Source organism: Squalius cephalus, assembly GCF_949319135.1.
Source record: "Squalius cephalus genome assembly, chromosome: 7".
NCBI classification, from domain to species: Eukaryota; Metazoa; Chordata; class Actinopteri; order Cypriniformes; family Leuciscidae; genus Squalius; species Squalius cephalus.
The window spans coordinates 26067397-26087598 of record NC_137128.1 but is presented as its reverse complement, the minus strand read 5'-3'; positions in this window follow the sequence as shown (position 1 = coordinate 26087598).

Genomic DNA, 20202 nt, shown 5'->3' with positions numbered 1-20202 from the left:
ATTAATAAAGTATCAACTTCCTGGGGGAACTATCTGAGATTTAAAATGCTCCACTGAAGAGTATAAGACATTATTTGTTAATTTATTTTTATTTATTAATGTTATTATTATTATTCTATCTGCACCATATATTATTTAATGCATTTATATATTTTTTTGTTTATATGTTTTATATTTTGTTATATATATATAATACATTAATATATAATGCATGTAAACCCATTTGTTTTTCTCCTCTAATAATATTTAGTGACGGTTTGGCCAGCTTGTAGTTGTGCATAGCTGCTAGAAAAACCACCCATGTGTCACAGTCAATATGTAATATATGAAATATTTAATAACTCAAATGGGTTGAATAGTTATAACAGAGACTATTAGGAAATGTGATGTGCCATCCTGTATAGTGACAACGTTACTGCGATTGGCTAATCAGTGTTCAGTGTTCCCAACATTCAGACTCCAAAAGACAAATTTAGAAGGAAATCATAACTATTAATTGATTGTTGTGTAAATACAGTTGTATTTATAGTTTATAATTTTTTATTTACATAGCTGACTATGATGTGCATTGTGAAATTGACAATACGTTTGACTATGAATATGTTAAAGCTAACTTAAAGGGATAGTTCATCCAAAAATGAAAATTACCCCATGATTTACTCACCTTCAAGAAATCCTAGGTGTATATGTACGGTGGCCGAGAGAGCTCAACGCGCTGCAAATGAAGAAAACACATGCAAACAGAAAAAAACGCATGCAAACAGAAAAAAACACATGCAAATAGAAAAAAACACATGCAAATAGAAAAAAACCCACCAGCGAATAAGAAAACATCTTCATCAGTTTTACAACTCACGTGCGTCCCAATACTCACAACACAACCAAATACGGAAACGCGCTGCAATTACAGAAACGCGCTGCAAAAGTTCACAACAAAACCAAATACAGAAACGCGCTGCAAATAGGACAGAACACAACGGAAATGTTTCCGGGGAACCCAATAAGTGACGGACGGACGGCTCGCGAGCTTTACCAGAGAGACGCGGGCTCTGGCTTTTACCTATGCCCTAACGTTACTCTCTTAAAAGGGCAGACGGCAGAGCCCTTGAATTGGGCACTTTGGAGTGAGCGGGGCACTTGTGTGCCATTATGTTGATGAAGGGAGCAACGAAAGACAACGTAATTTCCTCATTATTTTCACCTGGGATGTTCCCATGACAACGCAGCGCGTGTCCATCAGCTGAATAGCTGTTCTTACCAGAAATATAGTATTAATGCTGTTAACATAACTGTTGCAAATAAATATACATTTTATACAACAAAGTTTTTAAAATATGTGTTATATCTTTGTGTGAGTGTCTCAACTTTAAAACTTGCCGTCTCATATTTGGACCTATAGCTACATTCTAACATTTCTTATGAAACTTATTATAACATACCATGACAAAATGTGTTCAATGTAACTGATGTATAGATTAATGTCTTTTCCTCGTTCTTTTTCTCTGTCTTTTTTATTTATTTATTTATTTTAGTCTTCAGCTCTTTTTAGTATTCTTATGACATTGAACATATCGCAAATACATTTTGTATATTGTATACAAAGTTGTATGTCATAAACGTGTCATCTTTGTATGTTTTGCAAAAAAAAAAAAAATAATAATAATAATAAAAGTAGACAGCTGTAAGCATGGCTGTAAGCACGTCCTAGACGTCCGTCCGTCACTTATTGGGTTCCCCGGAAACATTTCCGTTGTGTTCTGTTCTATTTGCAGCGCGTTTCTGTATTTGGTTTTGTTGTGAACTTTTGCAGCGCGTTTCTGTATTTGGTTGTGTTGTGAGTATTGGGACGCACGTGAGTTGTAAAACTGATGAAGATGTTTTCTTATTCGCTGGTGGGTTTTTTTCTATTTGCATGTGTTTTTTTCTATTTGCATGTGTTTTTTTCTGTTTGCATGCGTTTTTTTCTGTTTGCATGTGTTTTCTTCATTTGCAGCGCGTTGAGCTCTCTCGGCCACCGTATATATGACATTCTTCTTTCAGACGAATACAATCGGAGTTATTTTTAAAAATGTCCTGGCTCTTCCAAGCTTTATAATGGCAGTGAATGGCTGTTTCTATTTCACTGTTACAGACCGCCAGAGACGGTCGAACATAGTGGAAGGAGTCGCGTCTCGCGAGCCATATCGAGAATCTCGCATTGATTTGTCACCTGTGACCCTGACCGATGACGTGTCGGAAGCTATATCCGCTCCGTTCATGTCACAGTCGTTCTCTCATTCTCGCGAAGAGATCTTGCTCGAGCATGCACAGCGTTTTTGGTGAGCAACTGCTCCCCGCTACAGCTGTGTCTCGGGAGAAATATTGGCTTATCGACGTGCATCGGACCATATACCCACTGGTTGTCCAGGGTTTGTTTGGAACCGATCGCTACTAGCAGTGTTGAGGTGAGTACTCACGTGAACTCAGTGGTTAACCAGGGTTCTGTCAGACTGCGTGTAGTATTTTTTATTGTCTGAAACAACTACTTTATGTGTATGCTCATTGGTTAACCAGAGTGATACATTGACAAGGCTTATCGTGGCAACTGTAACGCCCTTTTATTATAACCCCATTGGTTGACCAGCTGAGCTTGCAAACGCAGTTCAGGGTATTTAAGCCTTATTATCTGTACCCCCTACTCGTCAGAATGTGGGTGAGGGGACAGGGGTGGGTGTTTTAGCTCCTCCCTTGCCCAGGTGTGAGCTGGCATCCAGGTTTTCCAGGAGAGAACCAGACACTTTATCTATTGCGGCCTCTGACTCCTTAGACCTGGAGGAACAGGATTATCATACGCCCATGGAGGAGACGATACCCTCACATTCCCAGTTCCAACGTTCCCATAGCGACGACGATTCTGGCCTTCAGGATGCGCCTTCTTCAGTGGTTTTCTCTCTGCAGGACACATTCAAGATGGCACTCGCTAAGCAGAATTTGGATCCACCTCCTCCCCTACCAGGCCAGTCAAACCACTTGTGTCGCTCAGTTTCCCAGCAAGAGGATTTCCTAATGCCAAGTTGTCCTGACTTCACAGATGTTGTTTCTTCTGCGTTTCGGTCAGCTCCTTTATCCAGACCTGATCGCGTGGCTCGTACACTAGCGGCAATGGATGAAGCCGACGAAAAGGGCCTTGGTAACATGGCTCCAGTTGAGCCATGCGTTTCTTCACTGATAGTGTCACCAGATGAGGCTCTTAGACACAATCTTCACTGTCCTAACCCAGAGTGTAGACGCACAGATGATCTGTTGAGTCGTGTGGGAAATTCCATGGCTCATCTTCTGTTAGCACTTCATTCTGCTTTGAGTACTAACCCACCAGATAATACCGCATCTTAAATACAGTTATTTGAGGCTTCCTTACAAGTCTTGGGTTCAATTGCTTTCTCTAGCGGAAAGGCTCTTGGGCTTACTACACAGGCTAGGCGGCAGGTTTGGCTAGCACAGTCTAAACTTCCAGAGGCTTGCCGTAGCAATCTTCGTCAACTACCACTGGTGCCTGGGCAGATTTTTGTTCCAGCCACTCAAGAAGCTCTTGAGCACAGAGTTTGTGCAGTGGAGTCTCGGTCCCAGCACTTTGAGCACAGTGTGAATTATGGACCATCCTCACATCGAATGCCTGTTCATCATGCAAATCCACCCACAGGCAGGGACAGTCTTACAGGCTTGTACAGCAGGCTACTCGACCTGGGTATGACTTGAGAAGGGAGGCATCCCGTGCTCGTAGACCACCTTCTCGCCCTGTGGTGACTTATCGTCGCCCCCCCAGGGATAAGGAAACCGCTCCCCATCGTCGGTGATGGTCCAGGGTCTGTGATGGGACACTTTTCAACCTCTCAACTACAACTTTGGAGAGGGATTACAAACAACAAGTGGCTCCTCAACACACTCAACAGGGGCTACTGTCTTCAGTTCCGTCACAGACCCCAATTATGCACACACACTCGGCCCACAGTGGTTCGGGACCCTCGTCAAGCTCTTGCGCTATCTCTTGAGGTCCGGAAGCTACTGGAAAAGGGTGCGGTAGAGCTAGTAAACCCCCGAGTCCATCCGGAGGGATTTCATTCAAAGTACTTCCTAATTCGCAAGAAGGATGGAAGTTTCAGGCCAATCTTGGACCTCAGACGCTTGAACAGGAGTCTCAAACACCTTCCTTTCCACATGCTGCATGTCAGGGATGTCCTACAAGCAGTCGAACCCGGCATGTGGTTTACCTCTGTGGATCTGAAGGATGCATATTTCCATATCCCCATTGCACCTCATCACAGAAGGTTTCTTTGGTTCACATTCCAGGGCAGGACATACCAATATCGAGTCCTACCATTTGGCCTCTCCCTCTCTCCCTGTGTATTCACACGGTGTATGCAAGTGGCACTAGAACCTCTACAACGGGAGGCCATGTTGATTTTCCCTTACCTTACTGGAGCATGTTACTGCTTTAGGACTGAGGGTAAACCTAGAGAAAAGCTGCCTTACTCCATGCCAGTCAATATACTTTCTGGGATTGCATCTTGACTCCAGAATAATGAGGGCTACCATCACAGCATGCAGGAGGCAGGCTATACGAGGAGCCATAGCGAGGTTCCAGGTTCGGTGCAAGCTACCTTATCTCCACTTCTTACGGCTAGCGGGCCTTCTCACGGCAGCCTCATCGGCCATTCACTTAGGGCTTTTACACCTTCGTCCTTTTCAGCGTTGGTTGATAGCCAGGCGGTTGTCAGCAGTTCACAACCGACATATCCTTGTTTTGGTGACAACCAGTTGCTCTGTCTCCCTGAGGCTTTGGAGACGGGAACAATTTCTACAAGGGTGTGTACCAATGGGACCACCCCCAGCACGCAGAGAAGTAGTAACAACAGATGCCTCTCTCTCTAGATGGGGAGGGCTGTGGCAACACCAGGGTGTGCAGGGGAGTTGGACCTTGCAGCAGACGACATCTCACATCAACATCCTAGAGCTGTGGGCAGTGCTTTTCATCCTAAGACACTTCAGACAGGAGTTATCAGGGAAGCACATCCTGGTGCGGACCGACAACACCACAGTGGTGTTTTTAATCAATCACCAAGGGGGCACGAGGTCTCTACCCACGACTGGCCAGACCTCCTCCTCTATGCTTTCCCTCCAATTCCACTTCTCTGGCCTGTGCTGAGGCGTGTGCAGGTGAGACGACACAGGCTTATTCTAGTTGCACCCTGCTGGCCAGCGAGACCGTGGTTCAGTCTGCTGTTGGCCCTTACGACCGGTCCACCGCAACCATTGCCAGTTCGGAAGAACCTACTGTCACAAATGAACGGGGAGCTTTGGCACCCCTCACCGGGCAAACTGAGTCTATGTGTATGGCCCCTGGGGTTGAGCAGGAGCTCTCACAGTGTTCCACAGATGTGAGGAACACTGTCATGAATGCAAGAGCCCCATCAACACGTCGCACTTATGCCAGTAAATGGAAGATCTTTGTTTCATGGTGTACAGATCGGTCTGTTAACCTAGTCACTTGTTCCATCAGTTCAGTATTGGAATTCTTACAACATTTATTGGACACTGGGTGCTCCCCAGTGACTCTAAGGGTATTCGTGGCAGCCTTGTCAGCACATCGGAACCCCTTGGGGGGGATATCGATTGGTGCGGAAAAATTGGTGGTGGCTTTCCTTAAGGGAGCAGTACGTCTTAATCCACCGGCACGGATAATGCATACCCAGTGGGATCTTCAGATGGTGCTTAACAGCCTGCGTTTACCGCCTTATGAACCACTTGAACAAGCTGATATTAGGAGTCTTTCGATGAAGACTGCTTTTCTCTAGGCTATAACGTCAACCAGAAGAGTAGGTGGGCTTCATGCCCTCTCGGTGAGTCCACAGTGTCTCAGATGGGGGCCTGAGTACAATCAGGTTACACTCTGGCCGAATCCAGTTTTCCGACCTAAAGTGTTGTCTGATCGCTTTGTGAACCAACCCATTCAGCTTGCGGCGTTTAATAAAGAGGCTTCCCAGACAGCTGTGTATCCAGTGAGAGCATTGCGACAGTATGTGTTGAAGACTGCTTCATGGCGCACCACTGATCAGCTGTTTGTCCGTTTTGATGCCTGTCAGAGAGGCTTACCCTTGTCAAAGCAAAGGTTGTCTCATTGGGTGGTGGATACCATTGTACAGGCATATGATTCGGCTGGTCAGACAGTTCCAGCATCTATTAAATGCCATTCAACCCAGTCAGTGGCTACTTCTTGGGCAGCACTACGTGGGGTGCCCCTTTCTGAAATATGTGCAGCGGCTACATGGACGTCACCTTGCACGTTCACAAGATTCTACAGGATTAATGTGGCCCCTATTCCTTTGGTCAGTTCTGCTGTGTTAGCGGACAGTATCTAGGTGAGTGGCCCTTGTGACTTGGTTGTATTCGTCTTCCACTATGTTCGACCGTCTCTGGTGGTCTGTAACAGTGAAATAGAACACCGGTTACTGGTGTAACCTTGGTTCTTTGAATAGTGGAAGACCGCCAGAGTCTCTGGTCACTCGGATTGAGAGAATGACTGCAGAGAACGACCGTGACATGAACGGAGCGGATATAGCTTCCGACACGTCATCGGTCAGGGTCACAGGTGACAAATCAATGCGAGATTCTCGATATGGCTCGCGAGACGCGACTCCTTCCACTATGTTCGACCATCTCTGGCGGTCTTCCACTATTCATAGAACCAAGGTTACACCAGTAACCGGCGTTCTGCATTCGGCCATTCACTGCCATTATAAAGTTTGGAAGAGCCAGGACATGTTTTAATATAGTGCTGATTGTATTCGTCTGAAAGAAGAATGTCATATACAGATGACTTGAGTAAATCATGGGGTAATTTTGTCATGATTCTGCCTTCTAGTCTTTGATTTTCCCTGGTCTTGAGGCAGGATCATGACAGACCCATGTTTTATGTGTAAGCACATGGCCATTTGTTTGGGCTGTGTGCTTGCGTTGTCTTGTCACCTCACCCCGCCCCCTTGTTATCTCATCTTGTAATCATTAGATCGTTGCTTTCACCTGTGTTCCTGATTAGTTTGCTCCCTATTTAATCCCCTCATGTTTTCTGTCCTGTGTCGGTACATTGTCTAACTTAGTGTGTGATACATTGCATGTTAAACGCTGTGAGTACTTTGTCAGAAACCTGTTTAATCAGAATTGTGAGTTTGTTTCCTGTCATCGTCAAGTCAAAGTCTAGTCTTTGTTTATTATCTTGTCTTAGTCAAAGTTACCTCTCCTCAGTCCTGTTTTGCCCCCTCGTGGGTTTTGTTTTCTGTTTTGTGTCGAAATAAACCTTGAGTGTCTGCATACCCTCTGCGTTTGGGTTCTCTCCTTCAACCACATAACAAATTTTCATGTCCGGATGAACTATCCCTTTAAGCATTCTTAATAATAACCCATGTATTCAAGAGACTAAATGGCAAATTTTTGGGGCTTTCCAGGTTCATTTAAACTGTTACACCCACATTTGAAATAGTCAGTATAGGGGAAGGCCTTCTCAAGCAAGAGACTATACTGGAAATCAACATGTTTTAGTGTCTAAATTCAAGAAATTTAATATGCAAGCAGTAGACAGTGGAAATCCCAGCTCCAGGAATCCAACATTATGGACAACAATATCCATACAGTAGCATTACCAAAAAGAGACCAACAATGCCTGAAGACTTTCGAATGCTGCAGACAGGATAGTAAGACTTTGCATGAAGAAGAAATGCAAAGTTGGATGCACCTGCCTAATAATCAAATGTCCACAAGTGACCATGTGTAATTTTCAAGATTAAAAACCTACTTTTTTTTGTGGTACAGCAGCTTGTGATTAAAGGAAGCAGAACAACAGATAATTTATGTGACTTTATGTGAAAACTATACAAAATAAAACGTACAAGGATATTCAACAGCATCCCCATGCTTCTATCAGCTGCAAAGTGCCTAATGGTGCAAACTTCCTTTAAATGTTTGCAGAGTCGGAACCTTTGGCTGTGCTAAATGGAAATGTAAAACAGGAAGTATAACTAAGTTTGACTTTCAATATTATAACTTATAGCTAAACTTATCAGCTCATAAAAGGGATGGTTCACCCAAAAATCAAAACTGTGTCATTCACTCTCAAGTTGTTCCAAACCTGTATGAATTTCTTTCTTCTGCTGAACACAAAAGAATATAGGTAAACAAACAGTTGATGGGCCCCATTGACTTCCATAGTAAGGGGGAAAAAAACTATGGAATTGGGCCCATTAACTGTTTGGTTATTGACATTCTCCAAAATAACTTCTTTTGTGTTCAGCAGAAGAAAGAAATTAATTCAGGTTTGGAACAACTTGAATGTGAGTAAATGGTGAGTAAATTTTCATTTTTGGGTGAACTATGCCTTTAAAAATTCAAATATAATACTTGTCCAGCAACACTGACACGGAAACAAAACACAATATTTTTGCTTATGTTCTCAGTGTAAGCATGTAAAGAAGTTGTTATGAATGTCTGGGTGCTCTCTACTGCTTTCCAGCACATCACTACTACTTTACAGATAGACTATAGATATTAGTATGAATCAATGTTTTTGGTAGAGCTCTCAGTCAGCAGGCCGTCCACACTGTTTAGATGTATAGTCAAGAAACGAAAGTAATTTCACTTTAACAATGTTGCACACATATCATACTTCAACCACACCCTGTCTAAATGCCCTGCATGAATGCCACCGAGGTGAAACATATGTTGGACTGCATCAAAAGATTGATGGTCTGATGACTCAGGTGGACCTAATCATTGTTCTTACCATTGCAAGCACTCTGAGACTTCCGATTATTTTTAAAACAAAAGTTTCTTCAAATCTGATTGGCTGAGCTGTGTTCAAAGCCTTATTGTAAAATACCCTGACGACCTCTTTCCGCTAGTATTGTGTCACTGTGTCTGTGTATTGTTTGACGACCATTCTGCTAAACATAGCCTAGCTGAAGAACTACATTGCTTGGTGGATGAATTATTATTTGTTACCAATAAATTATTACATTTTTGTTGAAGCGTGTTTATTTTATGAAACCTATTTAGAAACTGTTTTTTACATGCAATAATCCCTGTGAAGTCGGGTCTAACGACACCCCTTAGCTGTTCCAAAATCACTGCAAACCATGGCTTCTGACTGCTTTATTTTTGTCTAATATAGGTGCTAGTTGTCACAAGGATTATATCTCATCTTAAAGGTCCCGTTCTTCGTGATCCCATGTTTCAAACTTTAGTTAGTGTGTAATGTTGTTGTTGTTAGAGTATAAATAATATCTGTAAAATTATAAAGCTCAAAGTTCAATGCCAAGCGAGATATTTTATTTAACAGAAGTCGCCTACAGCGAACAGCCCATTTGGACTACATCCCTCTACTTCCTTCTTTAATGACGTCAGTAGTTTTTTGACTAACCTCCGCCCACAGAAATGCTCCCTCCACTCTACCGAAATTCGTTTATGTACTTGCGCACTTCTTATAACTTACTGTGTTTACTCAGCTCTTACGGTGATTTTCTGAAGTAAAACTGACGCTTCATCTTTTGTGTGATGTACAATAAACTTTATTAAACTCATCAGTATGTTTGATCATCATTCATACAGCAGACTTGTAGGCTATAAATAATGGATACATACAAGCAGATGACAAATACGTTATAATAACCGTAATTAAACTACTAAACTATACCTGTTTCATCTCTATACAGCACTCTGACTCTGTAGGCATTATTGTCCGACTCGAAATGAACACTGTTACTGAGAGTTTCTGATATTATCATCATTCCCGTGAGATGAAATTGTCCTGAGAGACTGTGCGCGAGCTCGTGAGGCTCCGCCCCCTGTGCAGTGCAGCAGAAGCTTATTTGCATTTAAAGGGCACACACTAAAACAGCGCGTTTTTCTGAGCCCCAAAAAATGACAATTTAAACATGCTGTAAAAAATGATCTGTTGGGTATTTTGAGCTGAAACTTCACATACACACTCTGGAGACATCAAAGACTTATTTTACATCTTGTGAAAAGGGGCATAATACGAGACCTTTAAAAGAATTGTTTTTGTCTCCAAACAAAATTCCAGTATCTTCATATTTTTGCAATTGGGTAATTCCATGCCAAATCAACCAAATTTCAGAAACTTTCCCAGTTCAATATTTTATTTTATTTATTTTTTTTTTCTGAAGAAAGGCAAACATAAATAATGAAGAAAGCCAAAATATTAAATGTCATGGATTAATATTTATTGAGTTTTGTCATTATTTTATTTGTACACGGAGATAGTTCTATTAGTTAAATCTCTTGACTTTAGCAAACTTTGTTGCCACGATGACAGTTAAATAAATGGGAAAAAGCCGTTTAAAGTTTCCCTGTAACTCAATTCTTAAGGATATAATATCCTTTTAGATTTTGGTTTTTAACAAACTTTTCTTTATGTATCTTAATTTTTATGGCCTTTAATTCCAGCGATATGGGGATCTCAATATGGCCCCAAGAATAAATTGTTAAATTGTACTCATTTTCAGTGGTCAAAAACAAAATGTGCATCAATTTACACAGCGCTGATACTTGATAAATTTGATCATTTGATAAATTCATGACATGCATTACTTTGATAACTTTAATAGTTTTATAAAAACCTATTTAGTTTGAATACATTCAAGCAATAAATATTATGTTATGTTTGTTCTAACCCTAACCCCTAAATGTAAGGTAGCACAAACGTCCTCACAAATGAACAGACTAAGAAAACTATTTAAAATGGGGTTTTAATAATAAGATATTCACAATAGAATACCATGGCATAATTGTATGTTTGAAATCTTTCATCCAAACAAATTATATAAATATCAGTATAGTTTTAAAGCTGTTGAGATAAATGAAAAACTAATTTGTATATTTTCAAATGTAATAACAGTAGCATGATAATGCAGCACCAAGAGGACCACAATTGATCCTCGTGGCAGAGAGAAAAGGCAAAAAAGCTACTTTCAAGTATGGGTATGTTGGTACACCTTTCATGTCAGGTGGTACAACCTGTAAAACTAGAAAAATGCTACTTTATCATAAACTTCTTTTTTGTATTTAAAAAGACTATGTATGAGCATGCTAGAAAAGGCAAAAGCTAATACAGGCAGGCCCGGGGTGGGTAATCGAGAGAATCGGGAGAATTCCCGGTGGGCCACTTCACTTTTGGGCAGGTCGAGGATTTTTTTTTTCACATTTGTTACATTAGGCTACACACGTTCCGCATTCTGACACCTCAGTGCGCAGCCTCTGCATGGGTTGTACCATGTGAGGGAGTTCTCCTCCCTCCCCTCCTATAGAGTTTGTTGGGTCCATAGCCCGTCTTTTCCAAAACTGTAGAAATTCTGACTTTATTTCTCAGAATTGCGAGATATAAAGTCAGAATTGCAAGATATAAAGTCAGAATTGCGTGAAATAAAGTCGCAATTACGTGTTATAAAGTCCGAATTGCGAGATATAAATCAGAATTGCGTGAAATAAAGTCGCAATTGCGTGTTATAAAATCAGAATTGCAAGATATAAAGTCAGAATTGCAATAAGTGAATTATTATTTAAACTTTACATTATTTGTTGAACCATGGTATTAATACAAACTACACAATAGTAAGAGCTAACTATTGCTTCATTTATCCAATTTGGAAAAAGTGCTAATTTGGAATTCCACCATGGAAAAAGTGGGCCGGTCTTGGGCCTGAAACTCCCGGGCTGAAAAGTGGCCCCACTCCGGCCATGAATACAGGTATCCAATTAGAAGCCTGTTAATGCTAAATAAGTTGCATAAATCAGGTGGCACAACCAGGAAGTCAGGTGGTGCAACTGAATATTCAAGACTAAGGTGGAGATTCCAACAGAATACTGGGCATTCCAGGATGTGTTTAGCAGTTGGCATCAAAATTACCACCTCATCAGCCATGGGACTGGGCTATTGAGCTGCAGCTTGGGGCCAAGTTTCCAAAGGGCAGGATCTACACACTATCCATTCCTGAGCAGAAGACCATGGAGGAGATGCAAAGCATCAGAGATACATCCACTCTTCTGTCGCTTCCAGTTTCTTCTTCGTAGCAAAAAAGGAAGGAGGCTTGCATCCCTTTATCTACTATCACACTCTCAACAAGAACATAATCAAATACAGGTACCTGCTTCCCCTGGTCCTGTCTGCCTTGGAGATGATGAGGGGTGCCACAATTTTCATGAAATTAGACCTGCGCAGCACGTATAACCTCATTTGGATATGGAAGGGAGATGAGCGGAAGACCGCCTTCATAACACAGGCCACCGCCCACAGGCCACAACAAATACTTGGTCATGGCGTATGGCTGTCCAACTCACCTTCAGTTTACGAAGGATTTATGAATGAGGTGTTCCAGGATTATCTACATCATTTCGTGATCGTCTACATAGATGTCATCCTGATCTATTTCCGGAATGAGGCCGACCATTGCCTCCACGTTGCACAGGTCCTTCAATGGCTGAGAGAGAACCACATCTATTTAAACTAGAGAAGTGGGAGTTTCATCAATCATCTATCCAGTTTTTAGGCTACATCATTGATGCTTCGGGAGTTAAGATGAACCAAGGGAAGGTAAAATCAGTTTAAAATTGGCCACTTCCTTCTTTTGTGAGAGATCTACAGAGATCCTTGGGATTCACAAATTTGTACCATCAATTCATTGAAGATTTCCTCACCACTCACAATCTTGCTCCGCAATAAGCCCAAGTCTCTGTCCTGGACACCTGCTGCCACATCCGCATTCCATCAACTCAAGGAAGCTTTCACTACCGCCCCCACACTCATACATCCAGATCCCAAACTGGCCTTCGTGGTTGAGGTGGATACCTCCACATAAGGTGTGGGGGCTCTGTTGTCTCAGCAGCAGGGGAATCCACCAAAGCTCCATCCATGTGCCTTCTTTTTAAGGAAATTATCTCCAGTGGAGCAGAACTATGACATTGGCAACAGAGAGTTGCTAGCCATCAAACTGCTGCTCAAGGAATGGTGACATTGGCTGGAGGGAGCCAAACATCCCTTTGAGGTCATAGGGATCACAGACCGCCGCAGACCACCACAGACCACCGCAAGCTAGAATATCTCCAGGAGGCCCGTCGCTTTAACCCCCAACAAGTTCACTGGGCTTTCACTCGAACTCAAGGTCACCTACAGACCTGGGGATAAGAACATCAAGGCTGACGCTTGATGTACCACCTGTGGCTCCAGAAGCCATCCTCCCTCCAGCCATCTTCCTTAACGCCATCCAGTGGGATCTAGACAAATGGATCACAGAGGCCACTCAGTCTGAGCCTGCTCCTCTGGGAGATGTTTCATCAGCCCTGCGCCTTACCCTCATGGACTCCGTACACTCTTCCTTAGGCTCAGGACACCCAGGCATTCAGCAAACCCTCCCAGTCCTCCCCAACCGGACCTGGTGGCCCCATATAACCCAGGAAGTTCAGTGCTATGTGCAAAGATGTCCCACCTGTGCCATCACTAAATCTTCTCGTCACTTTCCTGAAGGTAAATTACATCCACTTGCCATACCTTAATGACCCTGGTCACACCTAGGAGTATTTCATCACAGACATTCCAGAATCCGATTCTTTCACCTGTGTTCTTGTGGCAGTCGACAGGTTCTCCAAAGCTTGCCGTCTTATCCCAATGAAGAACCTCCCAACTGCCACTATTCTATCACATGTTCAGAAACTTCATCTTACATTGTGTCCGACAGAGGCCCACAACTCATTTCCAGGGTGTGGAAGGTGTTTTTCCAGCTCCTAGGTGTGCCAGTAAGTCTGTTTTCAGATTACCATCCACAATCCAATGGACAAAGAGAACGGAAGATACAGGAGATCGGCCACTTCCTGAGGTCATATTGCCACAGTCACCAACACAAGCGGAGTCATTACATTACTTGGGCTGAGTACACACAGAACACTCTTCGACAACCTACCACCGGTCTCACACCGTTCCAGTGAGTACTTGGTTTCCAACCTTCAGAAGCCTTCAGAAGTTCCAGCTGTGGACCACTGGTTCAGGGAGAGCGAGAGGGTCTGGGACTTAGCTCATGTCTATCTGCAGAAAGCGGTCAGGAGGCACAAGAGCCAGGGCTACACCAGAAGAGCAGATACCCCAGTATACCAACCGGGACAAGATTGTAAGAGAGCCCTGTGATGGACTGGCCATCTGTCCAGGGTGCTTTCCCCTGCCTCTGGCCTAAGAATTTGGGATAGGCTCCAGCCTACTTTTACTTATAGAGACTGTTGACTAAAACACTTGTATTTTGTATTTTACTTTTATAATTGAAATAAAAACAGTATTTAGCTTATTCCAGCTTAGCTTATCATTATTTATGTTGTCAGGTGGCACAACTGATATTCATCAGTTCATCATAAACCAACAAATAATAGGTCAAAGTAAACAAACGTTTGAAACCTATACTGTGAATAGTTATGCAATTTTTTCTTTCTTTCTTTAAAAGTAACATTGAATGCTAAAGATACTAAATACCTGGCCACTAGAATGCAATAATTATAAATTAATATGAATAAAATACACAACCACAAAATTAAAATGTGTTAGACACTGTAGACACTCTAGGGATACTTTGTAAAAATGGGAAACAGTAAAAATGATGAATTTAAACACTTTGAAATGTTATTTAACAACTGAAAATTGTTTACACACATTGTTCCTGACTCAAAAAATATGCATTACATACATTTTGAAAAGTTTGTTTTAAAAAAAAAAACCTTTTTTGATGCTTTATTTGTCATTTACCCTTCTGCTTATTGCATATTTGTCAGTCACTTTGGATAAAAGTGACTGCTAAATGAACTGCAAGGAAATCTACTCTGAGAAATATTAGTCACAATGAAATCAAAATAACAATTCTTATTTTTTATGGAATATTGCATCATTTATTATAAATCATTTATCCATGCGTGCATCATTATTTTTTCATGTGCCATTGTAATTTTTAAACAAAATAACTTCCCCTCGCTCTTTCAACGACATCTCACTTTTCTCTGATGATGCGTTTACTGGCGCAGCAACAGCAAACCGCAACGATCCAATCTGTTCCAGATGGAAAAAATCAAGTCCCGCCCTACATTTTTTCTTGTTCGAAAAGCCATTTCACATAAATCACAATAGGGAAAGAAAAGACTATCACAACTTGTATTTCATATCAACTTTAACTGGAGTGAAAAGTGACAACTAGTCCTATTCATTTTTACAGTGAGGAAAATAAGTATTTGAACACCCTGCTATTTTGCAAGTTCTCCCACTTGGAAATCATGGAGGGGTCTGAAATTGTCATCGTAGGTGCATGTCCACTGTGAGAGACATAATCTAAATAAAAAAAATCCAGAAATCACAATGTATGATTTTTTTAACTATTTATTTGTATGATACAGCTGCAAATAAGTATTTGAACACCTGTCTATCAGCTAGAATTCTGACCCTCAAAGACCTGTTAGTCTGCCTTTAAAATGTCCACCTCCACTCCATTTATTATCCTAAATTAGATGCACCTGTTTGAGGTCGTTAGCTGCATAAAGACACCTGTCCACAATCAATAAGAATCCAACTACTAACATGGCCAAGACCAAAGAGCTGTCCAAAGACACTAGAGACAAAATTGTACACCTCCACAAGACTGGAAAGGGCTACGGGGAAATTGCCAAGCAGCTTTTGTGAAAAAAGGTCCACTGTTGGAGCAATCATTAGAAAATGGAAGAAGCTAAACATGACTGTCAATCTCCCTCGGACTGGGGCTCCATGCAAGATCTCACCTTGTGGGGTCTCAATGATCCTAAGAAAGGTGAGAAATCAGCCCAGAACTACACGGGAGGAGCTGGTCAATGACCTGAAAAGAGCTGGGACCACCGTTTCCAAGGTTACTGTTGGTAATACACTAAGACGTCATGGTTTGAAATCATGCATGGCACGGAAGGTTCCCCTGCTTAAACCAGCACATGTCAAGGCCCGTCTTAAGTTTGCCAATGACCATTTGGATGATCCAGAGAAGTCATGGGAGAAAGTCATGTGGTCAGATGAGACCAAAATAGAACTTTTTGGTCATAATTCCACTAAACGTGTTTGGAGGAAGAAGAATGATGAGAACCATCCCAAGAACACCATCCCTACTGTGAAGCATGGGGGTGGTAGCATCATGCTTTGGGGGTGTTTTTCTGCACATGGGACAGGGCGACTGCACTGTATTAAGGAGAGGATGACCGTGGCCATGTATTGCGAGATTTTGGGGAACAACCTCCTTCCCTCAGTTAGAGCATTAAAGATGGGTCAAGGCTGGGTCTTCCAACATGACAATGACCTGAAGCACACAGCCAGGATAACCAAGGAGTGGCTCTATAAGAAGCATATCAAGGTTTTGGCGTGGCCTAGCCAGTCTCCAGACCTAAACCCAATAGAGAATCTTTGGAGGGAGCTCAAACTCCGTGTTTCTCAGCGACAGCCCAGAAACCTGACTGATCTAGAGAAGATCTGTGTGGAGGAGTGGGCCAAAATCCCTCCTGCAGTGTGTGCAAACCTGGTGAAAAACTACAGGAAACGTTTGACCTCTGTAATTGCAAACAAAGGCTACTGTACCAAATATTAACATTGATTTTCTCAGGTGTTCAAATACTTATTTGCAGCTGTATCATACAAATAAATAGTTAAAAAAATCATACATTGTGATTTCTGGATTTTTTTTTTTAGATTATGTCTCTCACAGTGGACATGCACCTACGATGACAATTTGAGACCCCTCCATGATTTCTAAGTGGGAGAACTTGCAAAATAGCAGGGTGTTCAAATACTTATTTTCCTCACTGTATGTTTCAGATACAATGAGAAACCATGTAAAGGCTAGAAGACAATACAAACAGATTGCAAAACTTCATTCAATCCCAATTTGTCTTCCTTTGAGCCTTCTAGATCTGTCATCTGTACACTCATTACCACTTTGAATTAAAGTAACTTTAAATTACTTAACATTCATAATGTTTTATTTCACCAGACTGGACCTCAAGGATAGAAAGCGCTGAAGCATATCTTGTTCAAGATAAGCGCATACACACATACACAAATAAGGACAGAGTGAAATGAGAAATTGGGTAATTGTAAACTAACAAATTTGTGAATATTTGATAAGACTTGTTGTAATGTATCTAATAAACATGGTTAAATCCAACGATTAGTTCTTCCTCATAAGTGCTCATCATATCAGAATGGTTCTTTGACTCCCTGAAACCGAATAAAAGATGCAGCTAATCAGGGGTGTGTTTCACAAAAGCAACTATGGTCGCAAGTTCCGTAGTTACCAACAGAGATCAATAGAACTTGCAAGCATAGTTGGCTAACAATGCTTTTGGAAAGCGCACCCCAGATTGGATCACATTTGTGTAAAAAAAGGGGCGTTCATGCAGGGTTTACCTCTACCTTGCAATACACCTGCCTAGAAGTTTCTAGGCTGCGTTCCAGTCCAAAATTGTCATGCCCTTCACTCGCTAACTTCCCTCCGTCTCGTTCACTCGGATGTACGTCATTGTTTACGTTGCACGAGTGCCCACTACTGGCGGAAACTGCAATAGGCTAAATTGGAACGTCCTAAGCCCTTGATCACTTGGAATCAGCTATGGAGTTGATTTATTATTTAAATAATATTGATTATTGATTTTATTATTTTTCCCTTTAAGAATTTGATTAATGCAGCATCCAAATGTATATAGGTGTGTTTGGGTTGTTTTAAATTAAAAAAATTATAATTAATATATCATAGAGTTATTTGTTGTGGTGGTGATTAGACGAGATCTGTAGTGACGTCACAATCGTACTGCATTGTGGGACATATAGGTGCCTGAAGTGTACATATGAAGTAGACTTGCTCCCTCGGTCAAAATCGAGGGAACGAGGGTCTGTCCATATAAACTTCCCTTGTCCACCTCACAAAGTGGAATGCACTTCAAAATGGCGGCAGGGATTCCCCCAAGGGGAAGTGCTTAGGGAAGTTTGCAAGTGCGTGTCTAAAAGTGGACTGTAACGCAGCCCTAGTATGCCTAAAAACCTTGATTAGTTGGTTCAGGTGTGTTTAATTGTGGTTGGAGCTAAAAGGTGCATTCACAGCTTGTCGTAATTACGGTAATTATGAGATTTCAACTTGCAAAAAACATTTACGTCCTCATAGAACTCGTAATTACAACCTGTAAGCTGAGAATTTTCTGTGAGCTCTTGTACCGTGACCGCTGTACCACCTGGCTACTGCAGATTCATTTAAGCATTGATAGTGTTGACATAGAAAAACATTCCGAGGTCTGAACAGCTCAGAGTAGAACGTCATGTGTTGTCATCTCAAAATTATGGTAAACTCTGCAGGAGTAGGATTGGACACCCATGGAGTAAACCCCTGCTGTCAGAGACTGAAACTAAGGCAAGGCACTGTGGCAAATTTTGCCATTGGCTGGAAACAAAACTGAGGCAAAACATACAGTAAACGACACAGATAAAGACTTACAATTTCAGACTACAAAGAGTTAAAACCTGTTCTGGAGGTGATTGGGGGCCCTTGTGGCAGTGATCCTTAAACTGGAAGAAATTGGAAGAAAAGCTCCTACAGATTTAAAACAAACCAATCCCAGTCCTGGTAGGACTCAATGCTGAAATAATGCATCCCATACAAGGCATGTATTTTAGCTTCATCTGAACCACAGCAATACCACCAAACTTTAGTAAAAGTTAAAGGGGTGGGATAATGCCCTTTTCACAAGATGTACAGATATTTGTACATCTTATAAAAGTACACACAGATATTTTTATATAGCATGTTATAGTTGTCACTTTTTGAGGGTGAGCAAAAACGCCTTTTGTGTCTGTCTCTTTAAATGCAAATGAGCTGCTGCTCCCAGCACAGGGGGCGGAGCTTCAAGAGCTCTTGACCTTAGCAGCTTCGATTACCTCACAGACATGCACTGAAAATTTCAAAAACTTTTAGCCTTTTATGTTCAACAATTCAGACAAAGATGGAGAGTCTCAAGAAGAAGTGACAACATGTAGAATGCAACAGGACATTTCTGAATGTTTAGTTGATGAATTGATGTACCTTATGTGTAGTTATCTTCTAGTCATTGATTAGCATATTCTATCTTGATAATCTATAAATCGCTGATATCACTAACCTGGGAGAAATGTCATGTAGTCCATACCATCCGTTTGTTGTAGTCTTTAAAAAGCAATTTCTTTAAAAGAAAATATCTCCCTTTGCTTTGAACTTTGAGCGTCGTAAATTTGCAGATGTTGTTTATGCTCAAACAGCAACATTACACACTAACTAAAGTTAGAAAAGAGAAATCATAATCAACCACCCCTTTAAGTAATATTGAAGGGGACCATTGAAAAGTTTGCTGCGACATTTCTGCTCTGCTCTGCTCTGCTCTTTCACCTACTTCCTTGTTCTCCTTTGGCATCTGCTGAACTATTCTCCTCTCAGTGGAAAACACCAATCCATTTAAAAAGACCATTCACCATTAAAAGGTTTAGTTCACCCAAAAATGAAAACTACCCCATGATTTACTCACCCTCAAGCCATCCTAGGTGTATATGACATTCTTCTTTCAGACGAATACAATCAGAGTTATGTTAAAAAATGTCCTGGCTCTTCCAAGCTTTATAATGGCAGTGAATGGCCATTTATGTTTTGAAGTCCATCAAAGTGCATCCATCCATGATAAAAGTCCTCCACGAGGCTCATGGGGGGTTAATAAAGGCCTTCTGAAGTGAAGCGATGTGTTTGTGAAAGAAAAATATCCATATTTAAAACTTTATTGACTAAAATAACTAGCTTCCGGCAGACTAAATGTCAGAATGTCATATACACCTAGGATGGCTTGAGGGTGAGTAAATCATTGGGTAATTTTCATTTTTGGGTGAACTAACCCTTTAACCCCCATTTCAGTAAAGATTAGGAAACCTGCAAAAATAACAAGTTTGTGAATGATTTATATACCAAAGATAGAGAGTTGATCAGTTGGTTAATATAAGAAACAAAATCTAAAATGTATTATTTGGTATTTTCATTCTAACTGCACGATTTCCCATTTTTGTTTGAAAGCTTTCTGAATATCTTAACAGTAAGCATGTTGACTATTAGGCTAGTT